The sequence below is a fragment of the Carcharodon carcharias genome, chromosome 26, assembly GCF_017639515.1.
Source record: "Carcharodon carcharias isolate sCarCar2 chromosome 26, sCarCar2.pri, whole genome shotgun sequence".
Lineage (NCBI taxonomy): Eukaryota > Metazoa > Chordata > Chondrichthyes > Lamniformes > Lamnidae > Carcharodon > Carcharodon carcharias.
The window spans coordinates 3,474,580-3,500,125 of NC_054492.1; positions in this window are offsets into that span (position 1 = coordinate 3,474,580).

Consider the following 25,546-nt stretch of genomic DNA (forward strand, 5'->3'; position numbering starts at 1 on the left):
TACATATTCCATTAACAAACAGACTAATATCCGTATTCCATCATCCACATGGAATAATGTCTCTATTCTAGCAACATCACAGATTAATAACCATATTCCACCAAAATTACAGGCTAATATCCGTATTAAATTAACATCACAGACTAATATATGTATTCCATCAACATCACAGACTAATTTCCGCATAACATCAACATCAATGACTAATTCCCATATTCCATTAGCATCACAGACTAATATCAGTATTCCATTAACATCACAGACCAATATCCATATTCCATCAACATCACAGACAAATATCCATATTCCTTTAAATTCTCTGACTAATATCCGTATTCCATCAACATCACAGTCTAATATCTGTATTCCATCAACATCATAGTGTAATAACCATATTCCATTATCATCACGGACTAATATCCTTTTCCAATCAACATCACAGACTAATATCCATCTTCCATCAACATCACAGACTAATATCAGTATTCCATCAATATCACAGTCTAATATCCATATTCCATCAACATCACTGACTAATATCCATATTCTATCAACATCACAGACTGAAGTCCGTATTCCATCATCTACACGGACTAATGTCCCAATCCATCAACATCAAAGTCTAAGATCCGTGTTCCATCATCTACACTGACTAATGTCCCTATTCCATCAACATCTCAGATTGATATCCATATTCCTCCAACATTGCAGAATAATGCTCGTGTTCTATCAACATCACAGACTAATATCCATTTTCCACCATCATCACGGACTAATATCCATTTTCCATTAACACCACAGACTACAAACCATGTTCCATCAACGTCACAGACTAATATCCGCATTCCATTAACATTACAGAGTTATATCGATATTCCATTAGAATCGCAGACTAATATGCGCATTCCATTATCATCAAAGACTGATATCCTTGTTCCATCAACATCACAGAATAATATCAGTATTCCATCAACATCACAGTCTAATATCCATATTCCATCAACATCACAGTCTAATATTCATATTCCATCAACATCACAGACTTATATCCATATTCCATCAACATCGCAGACCAATATTCTTAATCCTCCAACATTACAGGCAAATATCTGTATGACATCAACATCACAGACTATTATCCTTATTCCATCAGCATTATATTTTACTATCTGTATTCCAATATCATCTAAGACAGATATCCTTGTTCCATCAACATCACGGACTAACATCAGTATTCCATCAACATCACAGACAAATATCTGTATTCCTTTAAACTCTCAGACCTTTAACCATATGCCATCAACATCACCGAGTAATATCAGTATTCCATCATCTACACGGACTAATGTCCATATTCCATCAACATCACAGACTAAAATCCATATTCCACCAAAATTACAGGCTAATATCCGCATCCTATCAATATCACAGACTTATATCCGTATTCCATAAAAATCACAGACTAATGTCCTTATTCCGTTAACATCACAGACTAATATCAGTATTCCATCATCTTCAAAGACTAATATCCACATTCAAACCAAATCACAGGCTAATATCTTTATTCCATCAAAATCACAGACTAATATCAGTATTCCATCAACATCACAGATTAGTTTCCGCAGAACATCAACATCACAGACTTATTCCCATATTCCATTAGCATCACAGAATAATATCAGTATTCCATCAACATCACAGTCTAATATCCGTATTCCATCAACATCACAGACAAATATCCTTGGTCCATTAACATCACAGATTAATATCTGTATGCCAGCAACATCACAGTATAATATCCATATTCCATCAACATCACAGACTAATAACCGTATTCCTTCAACATCACAGAGTAATATACGTTTTCCATCAACATGACGGACTACTACAGAATTCCATCAACATCACAGTCTAATATCCATTTTCCATCAACATCACAGACTGATATCCGTATTCCAACGACATCACAGAGAAATATCATTTTTCCATTCACATCACAGACTAATATCCATATTCCATCAAAATCTCAGACTAATATCCGTATTCCATCAACATCGCAGACCAATATCCATATTCCACCAGCATTTCAGGCAAATATCTGTATTCCATCAACATCACAGACTATTATCCTTATTCCATCAGCATTACATTTTAATATCTGTATTCCATTATCATCAAAGACAGATATCCTTGTTCCATCAACATCACAGACAAATATCCGTATTCCTTTCAACTCTCAGACTAATATCCATATTCCAGCAACATCACAGGCTAATATCAGTATTCAATCATCTACACGGACTAATGTCACTATTCCATCAACATCACAGACTAATATCCATATTCCACCAACATTACAGACTAATATCCGCATCCCATCAATTTCAAAGGCTTATATACGTATTCCGTCAAAATCACAGACTAATGTCCTTATTCCGTTAACATCACAGGCTAATATCAGTATTCCATCATATTCACAGTCTAATATCTGTATTCCATCAACATCACAGACAAATATCTGTATTCCATCAACATCACAGACTAATATCTGTATTCCATCAACATCACAGACTAATTCCCATATACCATTAACGTCACAGACTGATATCAGTATTCCATCAACATCTGGACCAATATCCGTATTCCATCAACATTTCAGACAAATATCCATATTCCTTTAAATTCTCTGACTAATATCCGTATTCCATCAACATCACAGTCTAATAAATGTATTCTATCAACATCAAAGTGTAATAAGCATATTCCATTGTCATCAAAGACTAATATCCATTTTCAATCAACATCACAGACTAATATCCATTTTCAATCAACATCACAGACTAATATTCATATTCCATCAACATCACAGACTATTATCCTTATTCCATCAGCATGACATTTTAATATCTGTATTCCATTATCATCAAAGACAGATATCCTGGTTCCATCAACATCATGGACTAATATCAGTATTCCATCAACATCACAGACAAATATCCGTATTCCTTTCAACTCTCAGACTAATATCCATATTCCAGCAACATCACAGGCTAATATCAGTATTCAATCATCTACACGGACTAATGTCACTATTCCATCAACATCACAGACTAATATCCATATTCCACCAACATTACAGACTAATATCCGCATCCCATCAATTTCAAAGGCTTATATACGTATTCCGTCAAAATCACAGACTAACATCCATATTCCGTCAACATCACAGGCTAATAACCGTATTCCATCAAAATCACAGAGTAATATACATATTCAATCAACATGACAGACTAATACAGTATTCCATCAACATTACATTCTAATATCCATTTTACATCAACATCACAGACTGATATCCGTATTCCATCGACATCACAGACAAATATCCTTGTTCCATTAACATCACAGACTAATATCTGTATTGCATCAACATCACAGACTAATTTCCGCATAACAGCAACATCACAGACTAATTCCCATATACCATTAACATCACAGACTGATATCAGTATTCCATCAACATCTAGACCAATATCCGTATTCCATCAACATTTCAGACAAATATCCATATTCCTTTAAATTCTCTGACTAATATCCGTATTCCATCAACATCACAATCTAATATCTGTATTCTATCAACATCAAAGTGTAATAAGCATATTCCATTGTCATCAAAGACTAATATCAATTTTCAATCAACATCACAGACTAATATCCATTTTCAATCAACATCACAGACTAATATTCATATTCCATCAACATCACAGACTAATATCCGAATTCCATCAACATCACAGACTAATATCAGTATTTCATCAACATCACAGTCTAATATACATATTCCATTAACAAACAGACTAATATGCGTATTCCATCATCCGCATGGACTAGTGTCTCTATTCCATCAACATCACAGACTAATAACCATATTCCACCAAAATTACAGGCTAATATCCGTATTCTATTAACATCACAGACTAATATCTGTATTCCAACAACATCACAGACTAATATCCGTATTCCATCAACATCACAGACAAATATCCTTGGTCCATTAACATCACAGACTAATATCTTTATGCCAGCAACATAACAGTCTAATATCCATATTCCATCAACATCTCAGACTAATAACCGTATATCATCAAAATCACAGAGTAATATACATATTCCATCAACATGACAGATTAATACAGTATTCCATCAACATCACATTCTAATATCCATTTTCCATCTACATCACACACTGATATCCGTATTCCATCGACATCACAGACAAATATCCTTGTTCCATTAACATCACAGACTGATATCCATATTCCATCAACATCTCAGACAATTATCCGTATTCCATCAACATCGCAGACCAATATCCATATTCCACCAGCATTACAGGCAAATATCTGTATTCCATCAACATCACAGACTATTATCCTTATTCCATCAGCATTACATTTCAATATCTGTATTCCATTATCATCAAAGACAGATATCCTTGTTCCATCAACATCACGGACTAATATCATTATTCCATCAACATCACAGACAAATATACGTATTCCTTTCAACTCTCAGACTAATATCCATATTCCAACAACATCACAGGCTAATATCAGTATTCAATCATCTACACGGACTAATGTCCCTATTCCATCAAAATCACAGACTGATATCCATATTCCACCAACATTACAGACTAATACCCGCATCCCATCAATATCACAGGCTTATATACGTATTCCGTTAAAATCACAGACTAATGTCCTTATTCCGTTAACATCACAGGCTAACATCAGTATTCCAGCATCTTCACAGACTAATATCCACGTTCCATCAACATCACAGGCAAATATCTGTATTCCATCAACATTACAGACTAATTTCCGCATAACAGCAACATCACAGCCTAATTCCCATATTCCATTAGCATCACAGACTAGTATCAGTATTCCATCAACATCACAGACCAATATCCGTATTCCATCAACATCACAGACAAATATCCATATTCCTTTAAATTCTCTGACTAATATCCGTATTCCATCAACATCACAGTCTAATATCTGTATTCTATCAACATCACAGTGTAATAAGCATATTCCATTATCATCAAAGACTAATATCCATTTTCAATCAAGATCAAGCATATTCCATTAACATCACAGACTAATATCCGTATTCCATCAACAGAACAGACAAATATCCATATTCCTTTAAATTCTCTGACTAATATCCGTATTCCATCAACATCACAGTCTAATATCTGTATTCTATCAACATCACAGTGTAATAAGCATATTCCATTAACATCAAAGACTAATATCCATTTTCAATCAACATCACAGACTAATATCCATATTCCATCAACATCACAGACTAGTCTCAGTATTCCATCAACATCACAGTCTAATATACATATTCCATTAACAAAAAGACTAATATCCGTATTCCATCATCCACATGGAATATTGTCTCTATTCCAGCAACATCACAGATTAATAACCATATTCCACCAAAATTACAGGCTAATATCCATATTACATTAACATCACAGACTAATATCTGTATTCCGTCAACATCACAGACTAATTTCCGCCTAACATCAACATCAATGACTAATTCCCATATTCCATTAGCATCGCAGACTAATATCAGTATTCCATCAACATCACAGACCAATATCCGTATTCCATCAACATCACAGACAAATATCCATATTCCTTTAAATTCTCTGACTAATATCCGTATTCCATCAACATCACAGTCTAATATCTGTATTCTATCAACATCACAGTGTAATAAGCATATTCCATTATCATCAAAGACTAATATCCATTTTCAATCAAGATCACAGACTAATATCCATCTTCCATCAACATCACAGACTAATATCCGAATTCCATCAACATCACAGACCAATATCAGTATTCCATCAACATCACAGTCTAATATACATATTCCATTAACAAACAGACTAATATCTGTATTCCATCATCTACATGGACTAATGTCTCTATTCCATCAACATTAAAGACTAATAACCATATTCCACCAAAATTACAGGCTAATATCCGTATTACATTAACATCACAGACTAATATCTGTATTCCATCAACATCACAGACTAATTTCTGCATAACATCAGCATCAATGACTAATTCCAATATTCCATTAGCATCACAGACTAATATCAGTATTCCATCAACATCACAGACCAATATTTCCTATTCCATCAACATCACAGACAAATATCCATATTCCTTTAAATTCTCTGACTAATATCCGTAGTCCATCAACATCACAGTCTAATATCTGTATTCCATCAACATCATAGTGTAATAAGCATATTCCATTATCATCACGGACTAATATCCTCTTCCAATCAACATCACAGACTAATATCCATCTTCCATCAACATCACAGACTAATATCAGTATTCCATCAACATCTCAGTCTAATATCCATTTTCCATCAACATTACTGACTAATATCCATATTCCATCAAAATCACAGATTAAAATCCATATTCCATCATCTACACGGACTAATGTCCCAATCCATCAACATCAAAGTCTAAGATCCGTGTTCCATCAACTACACTGACTAATGTCGATATTCCATCAACATCTCAGATTGATATCCATATTCCTCCAACATTGTAGAATAATGCTCGTGTTCTATCAACATCACAGACTAATATCCATTTTCCACCATCATCAGGGACTAATATCCATTTTCCATTGACACCACAGACTACAAACCATGTTCCATCAACGTCACAGACTAATATCCGCATTCCATTAACATTACAGAGTTATATCGATATTCCATTAGAATCGCAGACTAATATGCGCATTCCATTATCATCAAAGACTGATATCCTTGTTCCATCAACATCACAGACTAATATCTGTATTCCATCAACATCACAGACTAATTTCCGCATTACAGCAACATCACAGTTTAATTCTCATATTCCATTAGCATCACAGACTAATATCAGTATTCCATCAACATCACAGACCAATATCCGTATTCCATCAACATCACAGACAAATATCCATATTCCTTTAAATTCTCTGACTAATATCCGTATTCCATCAACATCACATTTTAAAATCTGTATTCTATCAACATCACAGTGTAATAAGCATATTCTATTATCATCAAGACTAATATCCATTTTCAATCAACAATACAGACTAATATCCATTTTCAATCAAGATCACAGACTAATATCCATATTCCATCAACATCACAGACTAATATCCGAATTCCATCAACATCACAGACTAATATCAGTATTCCATCAACATCACAGTCTAATATACATATTCCATTAACAAACAGACTAATATCTGTATTCCATCATCTACATGGACTAATGTCTCTATTCCATCAACATTAAAGACTAATAACCATATTCCACCAAATTTACAGGCTAATATCCGTATTCTATTAACATCACAGACTAATATCTGTATTCCATCAACATCACAGACTAATTTCCGCATAACATCAAAATCAATGACTAATTCCCATATTCCATTAGCATCACAGACTAATATCAGTATTCCATCAACATCACAGACCAATATCCGTATTCCATTAACAACACTGACAAATATCCATATTCCTTTAAATTCTCTGACTAATATCCGTATTCCATCAACATCACAGTCTAATATCTGTATTCCATCAATATCATAGTGTAATAAGCATATTCCATTATCATCACGGTCTAATATCCTTTTTCACTCAACATCACAGACTAATATCCATCTTCCATCAACAACACAGACTTGTATCAGTATTCCATCAACATCACAGTCCAATATCCGTATTCCATCAACATCACTGACTAATATCCGTATTCCATCAACATCACAGACTAATATCCATATTCCATCAACATCGCAGAACAATATCCATATTCCACCAACATTACAGGCAAATATTTGTATTACATCAACATCACAGACTATTATACTTATTCCATCAGCATTGCACTTTAATCTCTGTATTCCAATATCATCTAAGACAGATATCCTTGTTCCATCAATATCACGGAATAACATCAGTATTCCATCAACATCACAGACAAATATCTGTATTCCTTTAAACTCTCAGACTATTATCCATATGCCATCAACATCACCGACTAATATCTGTATTCCATCATCTACACGGACTAATGGCCATATTCCATCAACATCACAGACTAATACCCATATTCCACCATCATTACAGACTAATATCCGCATCCTATCAATATCACAGACTTATATCCATACTCCATCAAAATCACAGACTAATGTCCTTATTCCGTTAACATCACAGACTAATATCAGTATTCCATCATCTTCAAAGACTAATATCCACGTTCGAACAAAATCACAGGCTAATATCTGTATTCCATCAAAATCACAGACTAAAATCAGTATTCCATCAACATCACAGATTAATTTCCACATAACATCAACATCACAGACTAATTCCCATATTCCATTAGCATCACAGACTAATATCAGTATTCCATCAACATCACAGGCCAATATCCGTATTCCATCAACATCACAGTCTAATATCCGTATTCCATTAACATCACGGACAAGTATCCTTGGTCCATTAACATCACAGACGAATATGTGTATGCCAGCAACATCACACTCTAATATCCATATTCCATCAACATCACAGGCTAATAACCGTATTCCATCAACATCACAGAGTAATATAGGTATTCCATAAACATGACAGACTTATAAAGTATTCCATCAACATCACAGTCTAATATCCATTTTCCATCAACATCACAGACTGATATCCGTATTCCAACTACATCACAGACAAATATCCTTGTTCCATTAACATCACAGACTGATATCCATATTCCATCAACATCTCAGACTAATATCCGTATTCCATCAACATCGCAGACCAATATCCATATTCCACCAGCATTTCAGGCAAATATCTGTATTCCATCAACATCACAGACTATTATCCTTATTCCATCAGCATTACATTTTAATATCTGTATTCCATTATCATCAAAGACAGATATCCTTGTTCCATCAACATCACAGACTAATATCAGTATTCCATCAACATCACAGACAAATATCCGTACTCCTTTCAACTCTCAGACTAATAACCATATTCCAACAACATCACAGGCTAATATCAGTATTCAATCATCTACACGGACTAATGTCCCTATTCCATCAACATCACAGACTGATGTCCAGATTCCACCAAAATTACAGACTAATATCCGCATCCCATCAATATCACAGGCTTATATACGTATTCCGTCAAAATCATAGACTCATGTATTTATTCCGTTAACATCACAGGCTAATATCAGTATTCATTCATCTTCACAGACTAATATCCACGTTCCATCAACATCACAGGCAAATATTTGTATTTCATCAACATCACAGACTAATATCTGTATTCCATCAACATCACAGACTAATTTCCGCATAACAGCAACATCACACACTAATTCCCATATACCATTGGCATCACAGACTAATATAAGTATTCCATCAACATCACAGACCAATATCCGTATTCCATCAACATCACAGACAAATATCCATATTCCTTTAAATTCTCTGACTAATATCCGTATTCCATCAACATCACAGTCTAATATCTGTATTCTATCAACATCACAGTGTAATAAGCATATTCCATTATCATCAAAGACTAATATCCATTTTCAGTCAACATCACAGAATAATATCCATTTTCAATCAACATCACAGACTAATATCCTTATTCCATCAACATCACAGAATAATATCCGAATTCCATCAACATCACGGACTAATATCAGAATTTCATCAACATCCCAGTCTAATATAAATATTCAATTAACAAACAGACTAATAACCGTATTCCATCATCTACATGGACTAATGTCTGTATTCCATCAACATCACAGACTAATAACCATATTCCACCAAAATTACAGGCTAATATCTGTATTCTATTAACATCACAGACTAATATCTGTATTCCATCAACATCACAGACCATTATCCGTATTCCATCAACATCACAGACAAATATCCTTGGTCCAATAACCTCACAGACTAATATCTGTATGCCAGCAACATCACAGTCTAATATCCATATTCCATCAACATCACAGACTAATAACCATATTCCATCAACATCACAGAGTAATATACATATTCCATCAACACGACTTACTAATACAGTATTCCATCATCATCACAGTCTAATATCCATTTTCCAACAACATCACAGACTGATATCCGTATTCCATCGACATCACAGACAAATATCCTTGTTCCATTAACATCACAGACTAATATATATATTCCATCAACATCTCAGACTAATATCCATATTCCATCAACATCACAGACTATTATCCATATTCCATCATCTACACGGACTAAATCCCAATCAATCAACATCACAGACTAATATCCATATTCCACCAACATTACAGGCTAATGCATGTATTCTACCAACATCAAAGACTAATATCCATATTCCACCAACATCACAGACTAATATCCGAATCCATCAACATCAAAGACTAAAATCCGTATTCCATCATCTGCACCGACTAATGTCCCTATTCCATCAACATCTCAGACTAATATCCATATTCCTCCAACATTGCAGGCTAATGCTCGTGTACTATCAACATCACAGACTAATATCCGTATTCCACCATCATCACGGACTAATATCCATTTTCCATTAACACCACAGACTACAAACCATGTTCCATGAACGTCACAGACTAATATCCGCATTCCATTAACATTACAGATTTATGTCCATATTCCATTAGAATCGCAGTCTAATATGCACATTCCATTATCATCAAAGACTGATATCCTTGTTCCATCAACATCACAGACTAATATCCGTATTCCATCAACATCACAGACTAATATCCATATTCCATCAACATTGCAGACCAATATCCATATTCCACCAACATTACAGGCAAATATCTGTATTCCATCAACATCACAGACTATTATCCTTATTCCATCAGCATTACATTTTACTATCTGTATTGTATTATCATCTAAGACTGATATCCTGGTTCCATCAACATCACGGACTAACATCAGTATTCCATCAACATCACAGACAAATATCTGTATTCCTTTAAACTCTCAGACTTTTATCCACATGCCATCAACATCACCGACTAATATCAGTATTCCATCATCTACACGGACTAATGTCCATATTCCATCAACATCACAGACTAATATCCATATTCCACCAACATTACAGGCTAATATCCACATCCATTCAATATCAGAGACTTATTTCTGTATTCCATCAAAATCACAGACTAATGTCCTTATTCCGTTAACATCACAGACTAATATCAGTATTCCATCATCTTCAAAGATTAATATCCACATTCGATCAAAATCACAGGCTAATATCTGTATTCCATCAGCATCACAGAATAATATCAGTATTCCATCAACATTACAGATTAATTTCCGCATAACATCAACATCACAGACTAATTCCCATATTCCATTAGCATCACAGACTAAATCAGTATTCCATCAACATGACAGACTTATAAAGTATTCCATCAACATCACAGTCTAATATCCATTTTCCATCAACATCACAGACTGATATCCGTATTCCAACGACATCACAGACAAATATCCTTGTTCCATTAACATCACAGACTGATATCCATATTCCATTAACATCTCAGACTAATATCCGTATTCCATCAACATTGCAGACCAATATCCATATTCCACCAGCATTTCAGGCAAATATCTGTATTCCATCAACATCACAGTCTAATATATGAATTCTATCAACATCACAGTGTAATAAGCATATTCCATTATCATCAAAGACTAATATCCATTTTCAATCAACATCACAGAATAATATCCATTTTCAATCAACATCACAGACTAATATCCATATTCCATCAACATCACAGTCTAATATCCATTTTCCATCAACATCACAGACTGATATCCGTATTCCAACGACATCACAGACAAATATCCTTGTTCCATTAACATCACAGACTGATATCCATATTCCATTAACATCTCAGACTAATATCCGTATTCCATCAACATTGCAGACCAATATCCATATTCCACCAGCATTTCAGGCAAATATCTGTATTCCATCAACATCACAGTCTAATATATGAATTCTATCAACATCACAGTGTAATAAGCATATTCCATTATCATCAAAGACTAATATCGATTTTCAATCAACATCACAGAATAATATCCATTTTCAATCAACATCACAGACTAATATCCATATTCCATTAACATCACAGAATAATATCCGAATTCCATCAACATCACAGACTAATACCAGAATTTCATCAACATCCCAGTCTAATATACATATTCCATTAACAAACAGAATAATATCCGTATTCCATCATCTACATGGACTAATGTCCGTATTCCATCAACATCAAAGACTAATAACCATATTCCAACAAAATTACAGGCTAATATCTGTATTCTATTAACATCGCAGACTAATATCTGTATTCCATCAACATCACAGACCAATATCCGTTATTCCATCAACATCACAGACAAATATCCTTGGTCCAATAACATCACAGACTAATATCTGTATGCCAGCAACATCACAGTCTAATATCCATATTCCATCAACATCACAGACTAATAACCGTATTCCATCAACATCACAGAGTATATACGTATTCCATCAACGTGACAGACTTATAAAGTATTCCATCAACATCAGTCTAATATCCATTTTCCATCAACATCACAGAATAATATCTGTATTCCAACGACATCACAGACAAATATCCTTGTTCCAATAACATCACAGACTGATATCCATATTCCATCAACATCTCAGACTAATATCCGTATTCCATCAACATCGCAGACCAATATAGATATTCCACCAGCATTACAGGCAAATATCTGTATTCCATCAACATCACAGACTATTATCCTTATTCCATCAGCATTACATTTTAATATCTGTATTCCATTATTATCAAAGACAGATATCCTTGTTCCATCAACATCACGGACTAATATCAGTAATCCATCAACATCACAGACAAATATCCGTATTCCTTTCAACTCTCAGACCAATATCCATATTCAAACAACTTCACAGGCTAATATCAGTATTCAATCATCTACACGGACTAATGTCCCTATTCCATCAACATCACAGACTGATATCCATATTCCACCAACATTACAGACTAATATCCGCATCCCATCAATATCACAGGCTTATATATGTATTCCGTCAAAATCACAGACTAATGTCCTTATTTCGTTAACATCACAGGCTAATATCAGTATTCCATCATCTTCACAGACTAATATTCACGTTCCATCAACATCACAGGCAAATATCTGTATTCCATCAACATCACAGACTAATATCTGTATTCCATCAACATCACAGACTAATTTCCGCTTAACAGCAACATCACACACTAATTCCCATATACCATTAGCATCACAGACTAATATCAGTAATCCATCAACATCACAGATCAATATCCGTATTCCATCAACATCACAGACAAATATCCATATTCCTTTAAATTCTCTGACTAATATCTGTATTCCATCGACATCACAGTCTAATATCTGTATTCTATCAACATCACAGTGTAATAAGCATATTCCATTATCATCAAAGACTAATATCCATTTTCAATCAACATCACAGAATAATATCATTTTCAATCAACATCACAGACTAATATCCTTATTCCATCAACATCACAGAATAATATCCGAATTCCATCAACATCACAGACTAATATCAGAATTTCATCAACATCCCAGTCTAATATAAATATTCCATAAACAAACAGACTAATATCCGTATTCCATCATCTACATGGACTAATGTCTGTATTCCATCAACATCACAGACTAATAACCATATTCCACCAAAATTACAGGCTAATATCCGTATTCTATTAACATCACAGACTAATATCTGTATTCCATCAACATCACAGACCAATATCCGTATTCCATCAACATCACAGACAAATATCCTTGGTCCAATAACATCACAGACTAATATCTGTATGCCAGCAACATCACAGTCTAATATCCATATTCCATCAACATCACAGACTAATAACCATATTACATCAACATCACAGAGTAATATACATATTCCATCAACACGACTGACTAATACAGTATTCCATCAACATCACAGTCTAATATCCATTTTCCAACAACATCACAGACTGATATCCGTATTCCATCGACATCACAGACAAATATCCTTGTTCCATTAACATCACAGACTAATATCCATATTCCATCAACATCTCAGACTAATATCCATATTCCATCAACATCACAGACTATTATCCGTATTCCAACATCTACATGGACTAAATCCCATTCAATCAACATCACAGACTAATATCCATATTCCAACAACATTACAGGCTAATGCATATATTCTACCAACATCAAAGACTAATATCCATATTCCACCAACATCACAGACTAATATCCGAATCCATCAACATCAAAGACTAAAATCCGTATTCCATCATCTGCACCGACTAATGTCCCTATTCCATCAACATCTCAGACTAATATCCATATTCCTCCAACATTGCAGGCTAATGCTCGTGTACTATCAACATCACAGACTAATATCCGTATTCCACCATCATCACGGACTAATATCCATTTTCCATTAACACCACAGACTACAAACCATGTTCCATGAACGTCACAGACTAATATCCGCATTCCATTAACATTACAGATTTATGTCCATATTCCATTAGAATCGCAGTCTAATATGCGCATTCCATTATCATCAAAGACTGATATCCTTGTTCCATCAACATCACAGACTAATATCCGTATTCCATCAACATCACAGACTAATATCCATATTCCATCAACATCGCAGACCAATATCCATATTCCACCAACATTACAGGCAAATATCTGTATTCCATCAACATCACAGACTATTATCCTTATTCCATCAGCATTACATTTTACTATCTGTATTGTATTATCATCTAAGACTGATATCCTGGTTCCATCAACATCACGGACTAACATCAGTATTCCATCAACATCACAGACAAATATCTGTATTCCTTTAAACTCTCAGACTTTTATCCACATGCCATCAACATCACCGACTAATATCAGTATTCCATCATCTACACGGACTAATGTCCATATTCCATCAACATCACAGACTAATATCCATATTCCACCAACATTACAGGCTAATATCCACATCCATTCAATATCAGAGACTTATTTCTGTATTCCATCAAAATCACAGACTAATGTCCTTATTCCGTTAACATCACAGACTAATATCAGTATTCCATCATCTTCAAAGATTAATATACACATTCGATCACAATCACAGGCTAATATCTGTATTCCATCAGCATCACAGAATAATATCAGTATTCCATCAACATTACAGATTAATTTCCGCATAACATCAACATCACAGACTAATTCCCATATTCCATTAGCATCACGGACTAAATCAGTATTCCATCAACATCACAGACCAATATTCGTATTCCATCAACATCACAGTCTAATATCCGTATTCCATCAACATCACAGACAAGTATCCTTGGTCCATTAACATCACAGACTAATATCTGTATGCCAGCAACATCACAGTCTAATATCCATATTCCATCAACATCACAGACTAATAACCGTATTCCATCAACATCACAGAGTAATATATGTATTCCATCAACATGACAGACTTATAAAGTATTCCATCAACATCACAGTCTAATATCCATTTTCAATCAACATCACAGACTAATATCCATATTCCATCAACATCACAGAATAATATCCGAATTCCATCAACATCACAGACTAATACCAGAATTTCATCAACATCCCAGTCTAATGTACATATTCCATTAACAAACAGAATAATATCCGTATTCCATCATCTACATGGACTAATGTCCGTATTCCATCAACATCAAAGACTAATAACCATATTCCAACAAAATTACAGGCTAATATCAGTATTCTATTAACATCGCAGACTAATATCTATATTCCATCAACATCACAGACCAATATCCGTTATTCCATCAACATCACAGACAAATATCCTTGGTCCAATAACATCACAGACTAATATCTGTATGCCAGCAACATCACAGTCTAATATCCATATTCCATCAACATCACAGACTAATAACCGTATTCCATCAACATCACAGAGTACATATGTATTCCATCAACGTGACAGACTTATAAAGTATTCCATCAACATCAGTCTAATATCCATTTTCCATCAACATCACACAATAATATCTGTATTCCAACGACATCACAGACAAATATCCTTGTTCCATTAACATCACAGACTGATATCCATATTCCATCAACATCTCAGACTAATATCCGTTTTCCATCAACATCGCAGACCAATATCGATATTCCACCAGCATTACAGGCAAATATCTGTATTCCATCAACATCACAGACTATTATCCTTATTCCATCAGCATTACATTTTAATATCTGTATTCCATTATTATCAAAGACAGATATCCTTGTTCCATCAACATCACGGACTAATATCAGTATTCTATCAACATCACAGACAAATATCCGTATTCCTTTCAACTCTCAGACCAATATCCATATTCAAACAACTTCACAGGCTAATATCAGTATTCAATCATCTACACGGACTAATGTCCCTATTCCATCAACATCACAGACTGATATCCATATTCCACCAACATTACAGACTAATATCCGCATCCCATCAATATCACAGGCTTATATATGTATTCCGTCAAAATCACAGACTAATGTCCTTATTTCGTTAACATCACAGGCTAATATCAGTATTCCATCATCTTCACAGACTAATATCCACGTTCCATCAACATCACAGGCAAATATCTGTATTCCATCAACATCACAGACTAATATCTGTATTACATCATCATCACAGACCAATATCCGTCTTCCATCAACATCACAGACAAATATCCTTGGTCCAATAACATCACAGACTAATATCTGTATGCCAGCAACATCACAGTCTAATATCCATATTCCATCAACATCACAGACTAATAACCATATTCCATCAACATCACAGATTAATATACATATTCCATCAACACGACTGACTAATACAGTATTCCATCAACATCACAGTCTAATATCCATTTTCCAGCAACATCACAGACTGATATCCGTATTCCATCGACATCACAGACAAATATCCTTGTTCCATTAACATCACAGACTAATATCCATATTCCATCAACATCTCAGACTAATATCCATATTCCATCAACATCACAGACTATTATCCGTATTCCATCATCTACACGGACTAAATCCCATTCAATCAACATCACAGACTAATATCCATATTCCAACAACATTACAGGCTAATGCATATATTCTACCAACATCAAAGACTAATATCCATATTCCACCAACATCACAGACTAATATCCGAATCCATCAACATCAAAGACTAAAATCCGTATTCCAACATCTGCACCGACTAATGTCCCTATTCCATCAACATCTCAGACTAATATCCATATTCCTCCAACATTGCAGGCTAATGCTCGTGTACTATCAACATCACAGACTAATATCCGTATTCCACCATCATCACGGACTAATATCCATTTTCCATTAACACCACAGACTACAAACCATGTTCCATGAACGTCACAGACTAATATCCGCATTCCATTAACATTACAGATTTATGTCCATATTCCATTAGAATCGCAGTCTAATATGCACATTCCATTATCATCAAAGACTGATATCCTTGTTCCATCAACATCACAGACTAATATCCGTATTCCATCAACATCACAGACTAATATCCATATTCCATCAACATTGCAGACCAATATCCATATTCCACCAACATTACAGGCAAATATCTGTATTCCATCAACATCACAGACTATTATCCTTATTCCATCAGCATTACATTTTACTATCTGTATTGTATTATCATCTAAGACTGATATCCTGGTTCCATCAACATCACGGACTAACATCAGTATTCCATCAACATCACAGACAAATATCTGTATTCCTTTAAACTCTCAGACTTTTATCCACATGCCATCAACATCACCGACTAATATCAGTATTCCATCATCTACACGGACTAATGTCCATATTCCATCAACATCACAGACTAATATCCATATTCCACCAACATTACAGGCTAATATCCACATCCATTCAATATCAGAGACTTATTTCTGTATTCCATCAAAATCACAGACTAATGTCCTTATTCCGTTAACATCACAGACTAATATCAGTATTCCATCATCTTCAAAGATTAATATCCACATTCGATCAAAATCACAGGCTAATATCTGTATTCCATCAGCATCACAGAATAATATCAGTATTCCATCAACATTACAGATTAATTTCCGCATAACATCAACATCACAGACTAATTCCCATAAACCATTAGCATCACAGACTAAATCAGTATTCCATCAACATCACAGACCAATATCCGTATTCCATCAACATCACAGTCTAATATCCGTATTCCATCAACATCACAGACAAGTATCCTTGGTCCATTAACATCACAGACTAATATCTGTATGCCAGCAACATCACAGTCTAATATCCATATTCCATCAACATCACAGACTAATAACCGTATTCCATCAACATCACAGAGTAATATACGTATTCCATCAACATGACAGACTTATAAAGTATTCCATCAACATCACAGTCTAATATCCATTTTCAATCAACATCACAGACTAATATCCATATTCCATCAACATCACAGAATAATATCCGAATTCCGTCAACATCACAGACTAATACCAGAATTTCATCAACATCCCAGTCTAATATACATATTCCATTAACAAACAGAATAATATCCGTATTCCATCATCTACATGGACTAATGTCCGTATTCCATCAACATCAAAGACTAATAACCATATTCCAACAAAATTACAGGCTAATATCCGTATTCTATTAACATCGCAGACTAATATCTGTATTCCATCAACATCACAGACCAATATCCGTTATTCCATCAACATCACAGACAAATATCCTTGGTCCAATAACATCACAGACTAATATCTGTATGCCAGCAACATCACAGTCTAATATCCATATTCCATCAACATCACAGACTAATAACCGTATTCCATCAACATCACAGAGTATATACGTATTCCATCAACGTGACAGACTTATAAAGTATTCCATCAACATCAGTCTAATATCCATTTTCCATCATCATCACAGAATAATATCTGTATTCCAACGACATCACAGACAAATATCCTTGTTCCATTAACATCACAGACTGATATCCATATTCCATCAACATCTCAGACTAATATACGTATTCCATCAACATCGCAGACCAATATCGATATTCCACCAGCATTACAGGCAAATATCTGTATTCCATCAACATCACAGACTATTATCCTTATTCCATCAGCATTACATTTTAATATCTGTATTCCATTATTATCAAAGACAGATATCCTTGTTCCATCAACATCACGGACTAATATCAGTATTCCATCAACATCACAGACAAATATCCGTATTCCTTTCAACTCTCAGACCAATATCCATATTCAAACAACTTCACAGGCTAATATCAGTATTCAATCATCTACACGGACTAATGTCCCTATTCCATCAACATCACAGACTGATATCCATATTCCACCAACATTACAGACTAATATCCGCATCCCATCAATATCACAGGCTTATATATGTATTCCGTCAAAATCACAGACTAATGTCCTTATTTCGTTAACATCACAGGCTAATATCAGTATTCCATCATCTTCACAGACTAATATCCACGTTCCATCAACATCACAGGCAAATATCTGTATTCCATCAACATCACAGACTAATATCTGTATTCCATCAACATCACAGACTAATTTCCACATAACAGCAACATCACACACTAATTCCCATATACCATTAGCATCACAGACTAATATCAGTAATCCATCAACATCACAGATCAATATCCGTATTCCATCAACATCACAGACAAATATCCATATTCCTTTAAATTCTCTGACTAATATCTGTATTCCATCGACATCACAGTCTAATATCTGTATTCTATCAACATCACAGTGTAGTAAGCATATTCCATTATCATCAAAGACTAATATCCATTTTCAATCAACATCACAGAATAATATCATTTTCAATCAACATCACAGACTAATATCCTTAATCCATCAACATCACAGAATAATATCCGAATTCGATCAACATCACAGACTAATATCAGAATTTCATCAACATCCCAGTCTAATATAAATATTCCATTAACTAACAGACTAATATCCGTATTCCATCATCTACATGGACTAATGTCTGTATTCCATCAACATCACAGACTAATAACCATATTCCAACAAAATTACAGGCTAATATCCGTATTCTATTAACATCACAGACTAATATCTGTATTCCATCAACATCACAGACCAATATCCGTATTCCATCAACATCACAGACAAATATCCTTGGTCCAATAACATCACAGACTAATATCTGTATGCCAGCAACATCACAGTCTAATATCCATATTCCATCAACATCACAGACTAATAACCATATTCCATCAACATCACAGAGTAATATACATATTCCATCAACACGACTGACTAATACAGTATTCCATCAACATCACAGTCTAATATCCATTTTCCAACAACATCACAGACTGATATCCATATTCCATCGAAATCACAGACAAATATCCTTGTTCCATTAACATCACAGACTAATATCCATATTCCATCAACATCTCAGACTAATATCCATATTCCATCAACATCACAGACTATTATCCGTATTCCATCATCTACACGGACTAAATCCCATTCACTCAACATCACAGACTAATATCCATATTCCAACAACATTACAGGCTAATGCATATATTCTACCAACATCAAAGACTAATATCCATATTCCACCAACATCACAGACTAATATCCGAATCCATCAACATCAAAGACTAAAATCCGTATTCCATCATCTGCACCGAATAATGTCCCTATTCCATCAACATCTCAGACTAATATCCATATTCCTCCAACATTGCAGGCTAATGCTCGTGTACTATCAACATCACAGACTAATATCCGTATTCCACCATCATCACGGACTAATATCCATTTTCCATTAACACCACAGACTACAAACCATGTTCCATGAACGTCACAGACTAATATCCGCATTCCATTAACATTACAGATTTATGTCCATATTCCATTAGAATCGCAGTCTAATATGCGCATTCCATTATCATCAAAGACTGATATCTTTGTTCCATCAACATCACAGACTAATATCCGTATTCCATCAACATCACAGACTAATATCCATATTCCATCAACATCGCAGACCAATATCCATATTCCACCAACATTACAGGCAAATATCTGTATTCCATCAACATCACAGACTATTATCCTTATTCCATCAGCATTACATTTTACTATCTGTATTGTATTATCATCTAAGACTGATATCCTGGTTCCATCAACATCACGGACTAACATCAGTATTCCATCAACATCACAGACAAATATCTGTATTCCTTTAAACTCTCAGACTTTTATGCACATGCCATCAACATCACCGACTAATATCAGTATTCCATCATCTACACGGACTAATGTCCATATTCCATCAACATCACAGACTAATATCCATATTCCACCAACATTACAGGCTAATATCCACATCCATTCAATATCAGAGACTTATTTCTGTATTCCATCAAAATCACAGACTAATGTCCTTATTCCGTTAACATCACAGACTAATATCAGTATTCCATCATCTTCAAAGACTAATATCCACATTCGATCAAAATCACAGGCTAATATCTGTATTCCATCAGCATCACAGAATAATATCAGTATTCCATCAACATTACAGATTAATTTCCGCATAACATCAACATCACAGACTAATTCCCATATTCCATTAGCATCACAGACTAAATCAGTATTCCATCAACATCACAGACCAATATCCGTATTCCATCAACATCACAGTCTAATATCCGTATTCCATCAACATCACAGACAAGTATCCTTGGTCCATTAACATCACAGACTAATATCTGTATGCCAGCAACATCACAGTCTAATATCCATATTCCATCAACATCACAGACTAATAACCGTATTCCATCAACATCACAGAGTAATATATGTATTCCATCAACATGACAGACTTATAAAGTATTCCATCAACATCACAGTCTAATATCCATTTTCCATCAACATCACAGACTGATATCCGTATTCCATCGACATCACAGACAAATATCCTTGTTCCATTAACATCACAGACTGATATCCATATTCCACCAGCATTTCAGGCAAATATCTGTATTCCATCAAGATCACAGACTATTAACCTTATTCCATCAGCATTACTTTTAATATCTGTATTCCATTATCATCAAAGACAGATATCCTTGTTCCATCAACATCACGGACTAATATCAGTATACCATCAACATCACAGACAAATATCCGTATTCCTTTCAACTCTCAGACCAATATCCATATTCCAACAACATCACAGGCTAATATCAGTATTCAATCATCTACACGGACTAATGTCCCTATTCCATCAACATCACAGACTGATATCCATATTCCACCAACATTACAGGTTAATATCCGCATCCCATCAATATCACAGGCTTATATATGTATTCCGTCAAAATCACAGACTAATGTCCTTATTCCGTTAACATCACAGACTAATATCAGTATTCCATCATCTTCACAGACTAATATCCACGTTCCATCAACATCACAGGCAAATATCTGTATTCCATTAACATCACAGACTAATATCTGTATTCCATCAACATCACAGACTAATTTCCGCATAACAGCAACATCACAGACTAAATCCCATATACCATTAGCATCACAGACTAATATCAGTATTCCATCAACATCACAGACCAATATCCGTATTCCATCAACATCACAGACAGATATCCATATTCCTTTAAATTCTCTGACTAATATCCGTATTCCATCAACATCACAGTCTAATATATGTACTCTATCAACATCACAGTGTAATAAGCATATTCCATTATCATCAAAGACTAATATCCATTTTCAATCAACATCACAGAATAATATCCATTTTCAATCAACATCACAGACTAATATCCATATTCCATCAACATCACAGAATAATATCCGAATTCCATCAACATCACAGACTAATATCAGAATTTCATCAACATCCCAGTCTAATATAAATATTCCATTAACAAACAGACTAATATCCGTATTCCATCATCTAAATGGACTAATGTCTGTATTCCATCAACATCACAGACTAATAACCATATTCCACCAAAATTACAGGCTAATATCCGTATTCTATTAACATCACAGACTAATAACTGTATTCCATCAACATCACAGACCAATATCCGTATTCCATCAACATAACAGACAAATATCCTTGGTCCTGTAACATCACAGACGAATATCTGTATGCCAGCGACATCACAGTCTAATATCCATTTTCCATCAACATCACAGACTGATATCCGTATTCCATCGACATCGCAGACAAATATCCTTGTTCCATTAACATCACAGACTAATATCCATATTCCATTAGCATCACAGACTAATATCAGTATTCCAAAAACATCACAGGCCAATATCCGTATTCCATCAACATCACAGTCTAATATCCGTATTCCATCAACATCACAGAGAATTATCCTTGGTCCATTAACATCACAGACTAATATCTGTATGCCAGCAACATCACAGTATAATATGCATATTCCATCAACATCACAGACTAATAACCAAATTCCATCAACATCACAGAGTAATATAGGTAGTAAATCAACATGACAGACTTATAAAGTATTCCATCAACATCACAGTCTAATATCCATTTTCCATCAACATCACAGACTGATATCTGTATTCCAACGACATCACAGACAAATATCCTTGTTCCATTAACATCACAGACTGATATCCATATTCCATCAACATCTCAGACTAATATCCGTATTCCATCAACATCGCAAACCAATATCCATATTCCACCAGCATTACAGGCAAATATCTGTATTCCATCAACATCACAGACTATTATCCTTATTCCATCAGCATTACATTTTAATATCTATATTCCATTATCATCAAAGACATATATCCTTGTTCCATCAACATCACGGACTAATATCAGTATTCCATCAACATCACAGACAAATATCCGTATTCCTTTCAACTCTCAGAGCAATATCCATATTCCAACAACATCACAGGCTAATATCAGTATTCAATCATCTACGCAGACTAATGTCCCTATTCCATCAACATCACAGACTGATATCCATATTCCACCAACATTACAGACTAATATCCGCATCCCATCAATATCACAGGCTTATATATGTATTCCGTCAAAATCACTGACTAATGTCCTTATTCCGTTAACATCACAGACTAATATCAGTTTTCCATCATCTTCACAGACTAACATCCACGTTCCATCAACATCACAGGCAAATATCTGTATTCCATCAACATCACAGACTAATATCTGTATTCCATCAACATCACAGACTAATTTCCGCATAACAGCAACATCACAGACTAATTCCCATAACCCATTAGCATCACAGACTAATATCAGTATAACATCAACATCACAGACCAATATCCGTATTCCGTCAACATCACAGACAAATATCCATATTCCTTTAAATTCTCTGACTAATATCCGTATTCCATCAACATCACAGTCTAATATCTGTATTCTATCAACATCACAGTGTAATAAGAATATTCCATTATCATCAAAGACTAATATCCATTTTCAATCAACATCACAGAATAATATCCATTTTCAATCAACATCACAGACTAATATCCATATTCCATCAACATCACAGAATAATATCCGAATTCCATCAACATCACAGACTAATATCAGAATTTCATCAACATCACAGTCTAATATACATATTCCATTAACAAACAGACTAATATCCGTATTCCATCATCTACATGTACTAATTTCTGTATTCCATCAACATCACAGACTAATAACCATATTCCATCAACATCAGAGAGTAATATACATATTCAATCAACACGACAGACTAATACATTATTCCATCAACATCACAGTCTAATATCCAATTTCCATCAACATCACAGACTGATATCCGTATTCCATCGACATCACAGACAAATATCCTTGTTCTATTAACATCACAGATTAATATCCATATTCCATCAACATCTCAGACTAATATCCATATTCCATCAACATCATAGACTATTATCCGTATTCCATCATCTACACGGACTAAATCCCAGTCCATCAACATCACAGACTA